Source organism: Nicotiana tabacum, chromosome 19 (genome assembly GCF_000715075.1).
Source record: "Nicotiana tabacum cultivar K326 chromosome 19, ASM71507v2, whole genome shotgun sequence".
Lineage (NCBI taxonomy): Eukaryota > Viridiplantae > Streptophyta > Magnoliopsida > Solanales > Solanaceae > Nicotiana > Nicotiana tabacum.
The window spans coordinates 132,745,099-132,752,231 of NC_134098.1; positions in this window are offsets into that span (position 1 = coordinate 132,745,099).

Here is a 7,133-nt window from a genome sequence, read left to right on the forward strand (position 1 = left end):
CACAAAAAGATGTGCATAAGCGTAGTATGAGTACACCATAGCGGTACCCAGTAAGTGCCAAGCCTAACCTCGGTAGAGTAGTGACGAGGTCAGGTGAGGCCCTACTGAATATAATAATGGCATGGTAAAATATTTAACAACATAGTAAAATAAAATAAAATTGGAAATGAATCAAGTAGTATGTCACCATTTAATTACGCAAAATAATGGCAAATAATATCTCGTGGAAACAAAACAGAATTTTCTTTCATTTTTAAGAAAATCACAACAACTAATCAAGGCAACTACGGCCATAAATCAATATCAACAAGTGCACTCCCGAGGTACCGCCTCGTAGTCCCAAATCATAAATAAATTCACAATATCTCATTTTCTTATCTCACCGAGGGAGCCTTCACAATTTATTTTAAAGAAAATATTTTTTTTCCGAAATAGCATCTCGCGTTTTAGCCATCCTTATCACACCGCATGACTTCTAGTAGTTTCCCCTACTAGCCACGCGTATCAAGCCACCCTTATCTCACCGCATGCGTTTCAATACCCAGACCTTATACCACCGCATGCGTATCCATATCACAATATATCACAATTTGCACCTCAAGTGCTCAAATAATTTATCTTGCCAAAATAATTCAACAACAATATTTTTTCACAATAAAGAGCTCACGCTCATGCCAAAATAAATCATCAATAATATTTTTCCACAATAAAGATCTCACGGCTCCATCACAATGAGTACAAAAATCTTTAAAAATATTCAAGAATAAATAATTCAGGAAAATAGTATTTCAAAATCTTTAATACGTTGATTCAATATCAAATTTAAAATGTCAAATACTTCATATTAATAATGTTTAATTTAAAGAAAATCACCCTTCAAATAATGCACAGAATAAAAGAAACCAAGTTTCAACTAAACAGGTATAACAATTAGCAGGAAAAGGTCAAACAAATTTAAGGTATATATCTCAGATCAATGATGAAAAATATAACAAGATAAAATAATTTAATAAATGCGCAACAATGATCTACACAATTTAAAAATATAATCTTTCACATTTAGCCCGTGTACACACTCGTCACCCTGTGTACATGACTTTCAACACATTTCAATAATCACATCAATATCAATTCTAGGGGAAATTTCCCCCCCCCCCCCCCCCCCCACAAGGTTAGACAAGTCACTTACCTCGACTTGCTCCAATTTAATCAAGTATTATGCTTTTTCGTCGATTTTTTGACTCCGATCGACTTGTATATAGTCATAATTAATTCGATACAGTCAACAAAAATTATATAAATTAATTTCATAAGAAAATACTGTATTTTTCAATAAAATCCGAAATTAGCTCAAAATTTGTCTGTGGGGCCCACGTCTCGGAATCCGGAGAAACTCATAAACTCCGACAACCCATTCAATTACGAGTCCAATCATACCAGTTTTACTCAAATCCGACTCCGGATCAACACCGAAATCTCAAAAATTCGTTTCTATGAGATTTCTAAAATTTTCCCAAATTTCTATCTCAAAACACTAATTAAATGGTGAAAACAATGATATATTCATGTATATTGACCAAATCCGAGTTAGAATCGCTTACCCCAATATTTTTCGTTGAGATATATCAAAATCGCCTCTCCTCAAGCTCCAATTCGTCAAAAATGGCAAATGGGACGAAGTCCCCTATTTTTATAACTTACAGATCTGTCAGGGAGCCCGATTTTGACAGCATTTACAGCAGAAAAATTGCAACAGCTTTTGCAGCAGCTAAGTCCCACTTTTAATCCGTTAACCATCCGAAACTTACCCGAGGCCCTCGGGACCTCAACCCAATACACCAAAAAGTCCTAAAACATCATACGAACTTATTTGAAACCTCAAATCAAGTCAAACAACGCTAAAATCATAAATCACACCCCAATTCAAGCTTAATAAAACTCAAGAATTTTCAACATCTACATTCGATGTCGAAACATATCAAATCAAGTCCGATTGACCTCAAATTTTGCACACAAGTCATAAATAACATAACGGAGCTGTGAAAATTTTCAAAATTGGATTCCGACCCCGATATCAAAAAGTCAACTCCCCGGTCAAACTTTCAAACTTAAATTCCTATTTTAGCCATTTCAAGCCTAATTTCACTACGGACTTTCAAATAAAATTTTGATCACGCTCCTAAGTCCAAAATCACCATACAAAGCTGTTGGAATCATTAAAATTCTATTTCGGAGTCGTTTGCACATAATTTAACATCCGGTCACTATTTGAACTTAAACTTTTAATTTTTCATCAAAATTCCATATCTCTGGCTAGGGACCTCGGAATTAAATTTCGGGAATATGCCCAAGTCCCAAATCACGATACGGACCTACCGAAACTGTCAAAATATTGATCCGAGTCCGTTTGCTCAAAATGTTGACCAAAGTCAACTCAGTTGAGTTTTAAAGCACTAATTCACATTTTAATCCATTTTTCACATAAAACTTTTCGGAAAATTTTACGGATTGTGCACGTATGTCGAGGAATGATAAATAGTGTTGTTCGAGGTCTTAAAACACAAAATTACTTATTAAATTTAAAGATGACATTTTGGGTCATCACATTCTCCTCCTCTAAAACAAACGTTCGTCCTCGAACGGAATTAGAAAAAGTACCTGAGCTGGAGAAAAGGTGTGGATATTTATTCCTCATATCATGCTCAGTATCCCAAGTCACCTTCTCGACCGGAGGACCCCTCCACTGAACCTTCACGGAAGCAATGTTCTTTGACCTCAGCTTTTGAACCTGCCTATCTAAAATAGACATTGGTTCCTCAACATAAAATAGATCCTTGTCCAACTAAACCGAACTAAAGTCTAACACATGAGACGGATCACCGTGATATTTCCGAAGCATGGAAACATGGAATACCAGATGAACTGCAGAGAGACTAGGTGGTAGTGCAAGTCTGTAAGCTACCTCTCCAACTCTTTCAAGAATCTCAAAAGGCCCAATATACCTAGAGCTCAACTTGCCCTTCTTCTCGAACCTCATCACACCCTTCATAGGCGAAACCCGGAGCAATACCCGCTCACCAACCATGAATGCAACATCACTAACCTTCCGATCCGCATAACTCTTCTGTCTAGATTGGGCTGTACGAAGTCGATCCTGAATTAACTTAACCTTTTCCAAGGCATCCTGAACCAAGTCTGTACCCAATAGTCTAGCCTCGCCCGGTTCGAACCAACCTACTAGAGACCGGCACCGCCTACCATACAAAGCCGTATACGGAGCCATCTGAATGCTTGACTGGTAACTGTTGTTGTAAACAAACTCTCCAAGTGGTAAGAACTGATCCCAAGCACCCCCAAAATCTATCACACACGCACAAAGCATATCCTCCAGTATCTGAATAGTGCGTTCGGACTGCCCGTCCGTCTGAGGGTGAAATGTTGTATTCAACTCTACCCGAGTACCCAACTCATGTTGTACTGCCCTCCAGAACTGTGGTGTAAACTGCGTACCTCGTTCAGAGATGATAGATACTGGTATGCGTGAAGTCTGACAATCTCGCGAATATAGATTCGAGCCAACTGCTCGGAAGAGTAGGTAGTTATCACATGAATGAAATGAGCTGACTTGGTCAATCTATCAACAATCAAGTTGCATCGAACTTCCTCTGAGTCCGTGGGAGCCCAACAACGAAATCCATAGTGATACTCTCCCATTTCCATTATGGACTCTCTAACTTCTGAAGCAATCCACCCGGTCGCTGATGCTCATATTTCATCTGTTGACAATTTAGACACCGAGCTACATACTTCACTATGTCTTTCTTCATCCGCCTCCACCAATAGTGTTGTCTCAAGTCCTGATACATCTTTGCAACACCCGGATGAATGGAATACCGCTAACTGTGAGCCTCCTGGAGAATCAACTCATGCAAGCCATCTACATTGGGTACACATAGCCTGCCCTACATCCGTAGTACATCGTCATCTCCAATAGTGACTTCATTGGCATCATCGTGCTGAACTGTATCCTTAAGGACAAGTAAATATGGGTCATCATACTGATGCTCCCTGATACGATCTTAAATAGAAGACTGAGAAACCACACAAGCCAAAACTCGACTCGGCTCGAAAACATCCAATCTGACAAACTGTTTGGCCAAGGCCTGAACATCCAAGGCTAACGGCCTCTCTGCTACCGGTAAATATGCTAAGCTGCCCAAACTCTCCGCCTTATGACTCTAGGCATCGGCCACTACATTGGCCTTCCCAGGATGATAGAGAATGGTAATATCATAATCCTTAAGCAACTCCAACCACCTTCGCTGCCGCAAATTAAGATCCTTCTGTTTAAACATATGCTGTAGACTTCAGTGACCGGTGTAGACCTCGCAATGGACACCGTACAAATAATGCCGCCAAATCTTCAAGGCATGAACAATAGCTACTAACTCAAGGTCGTGTACAGGATAATTCTTCTCATGCACCTTTAACTGTCTAGACGCGTAGGCAATCATCATACTGTCTTGCATCAACACTGCACCGAGACCAATACGCGATGCATCATAATACACAGTATAAGCCCCTAAACCTGTAGGTAATACCAATATTGGGGTTGTAGTCAAAATTGTCTTGAGCTTTTGGAAGCTCTCCACACATTCTTCGGTCCACCTGAACGGAGCACCCTTTTATGTCAATTTGGTCATAGATGCAGCAATAGAAAAGAAACCCTTTAAAAATCGGTAATAATACTCTGCCAAACTAAGGAAATTCGGGATTTTCGCAGCTGAGGACGGTCTGGACCAACTCTACACCGCTTTAATTTTCTTCGGATCTACCTTGATCCCCTCGCACGAAACTATATGACCCAAAAATCCCACTAAATCAAGCCAGAATTCACACTTTGGAAATTTTGCATATAACTTCTTTTCTCTCAAAGTCTGAAGCACAGTCCTCAGGTGATGTTCATGATCTTCCCGACTCCAGGAATACACCAGAATGTCGTTAATAAACACAATGACGAAAGAATCAAGATAGGGCTGAAATACACTATTCATAAAGTGCATAAATGTTGTTGGGGCGTTGGTCAGCCCAAAAGACATCACAAGGAACTCGTAATGACCGTACCGAGTCCTGAAAGTAGTTTTCGGGATATCTGGCTCCTGAATCTTCAACTGATGATAGCCTGAACGTAAGTCGATCTTAGAGAACACTCTGGCACCCTGAAGATGATCAAATAGATCATCAATACGTGACAATGGATACCTCTTCTTCATTGTAGCCTTGTTCAGCTGGAGGTAATCAATACACATCCGCATAGAACCATCCTTCTTTTTAACAAATAAGATAGGAGCACCCCAAAGTGATACACTAGGCCGAATGAAACCCTTATCAAGCAACTCCTGTAATTGTTCTTTTAATTCTTTCAACTCTACTGGGGCCTTACGATATGGTGGAATAGAAATGAGCTGAGTACCCGGTAATAAATCAATGCCAAAGTCAATATCCCTGTCGGGTGGCATACCCGAAAGATCTGCTGGAAATACATCAGGAAAATCCATCACTACATGAACTGACTCTATAGTAGGAGTATCAATACTAACATCTCTCATATAGGCCAGATACGCATCACACCCCTTCTCAACCATTCGTTGAGCTTTAAGAAATGAAACAACCCTACTATGAACATGATCCGAGGTACATCTCCACTCTAGCTGTGGTAGACCTGGCATAGCCAACGTCACCGTCTTGGCATAACAATCCAGAATAACATGATAGGGCGACAACTAGTCCATGCCCAAAATAATATCGAAATCCACCATACTGAGCAATAATAAATCAGCTCTGGTCTCAAAATCGCTGATTACAATTAAACACGACTGATACACGCGGTCCACAATAATAGATTCACCCACGGGTGTAGATACATAAACAGAAGAACTCAAGGAATCACGTGATACGCCCAAATACAGGGCAAAGTAAGATGACACATAAGAATAAGAGGAGCCTGGATCAAATAAGACTGATGCATCTCTATGATAGACCGGAATAATACCTGTGATAACAGAATCGGAAGCAACTGCTTCTGTCCTAGCAGGAAGGGCATAATATATGGCCTGACCTCCCTCTCTAGGGCGACCTCTACCTGCCCGACCTCCACCTCTGGCTGGCTGTGCAGGTGGAGTGGCAACTGGTGCAGTAATCATGGCCTGAGAAGCCTGAGGGCCTTGTGGAATTAGTGGGGCCTGAGAAATCTATGGAGGTGCACCTCTCCTAACTCTGTGGCAATCTCTCATAATATGACGAGTGTCACCATACTCAAAACAAGCCCTCGGAGGACGTGGCTGTTGGGACTAGCTCAGGCCTGATCGACTAGACTGCCCACTGAAAGCACCCCGTACATGAGGTACAGAAGACACTGGCGGTGCATAATATGGAACCTGAGGTCTGGGAGTAGCCAGAATACCACTGGAAGCTGGAAGTGCTGAATGAATAGGACGACTCACATAACCTCTACCATGACGGGCTGCAACTGGGGCACGAGAATTATTATATGTGCCAGAATCTCAAGGTCTCTTAGCTTCCCTCTCTTCCCTCTCCCGGATCCACATACCTTCCAATCTTCTAGCAATTGACACCACATGTTGGTATGTGATGTCTATCTCTAGCTCTCGGGCCATACTGTATCTGATATTAGGGTGGAGACCCTCAACAAATCTGCGAACCCGCTCTCGAACAGTAGCAACTAAAGCTGGTGCATGCCGCCAAATCACTGAATCGGACCACATACTCTGATACAGTCATAGAACCCTGGCACAGCTGCCCAAACTCTGCGCGCCATGCATCTCTAAGACTCTGAGGAACATACTCCCTTAAGAACATATTTGAAAATTGAGTCCAAGTGAGTGAAGATGCCTCAGCGGGACTATCCAACTCATATGCCCGCCACCACTGGTAGGTTGCTCCTCTAAACTGGAATGTCGTGAAAGAAACCCCACTGGAATCCACAATACCCATAGTACGAAGGATACGGTGACATTCCTCCAGAAAACCCTGAGCATCCTCTGAAGCTAAACCGTTGAAAGTGGGAGGGTGGTACTTCTTATACCTCTCGAGCCTGAGCTGCTCCCCCTCTG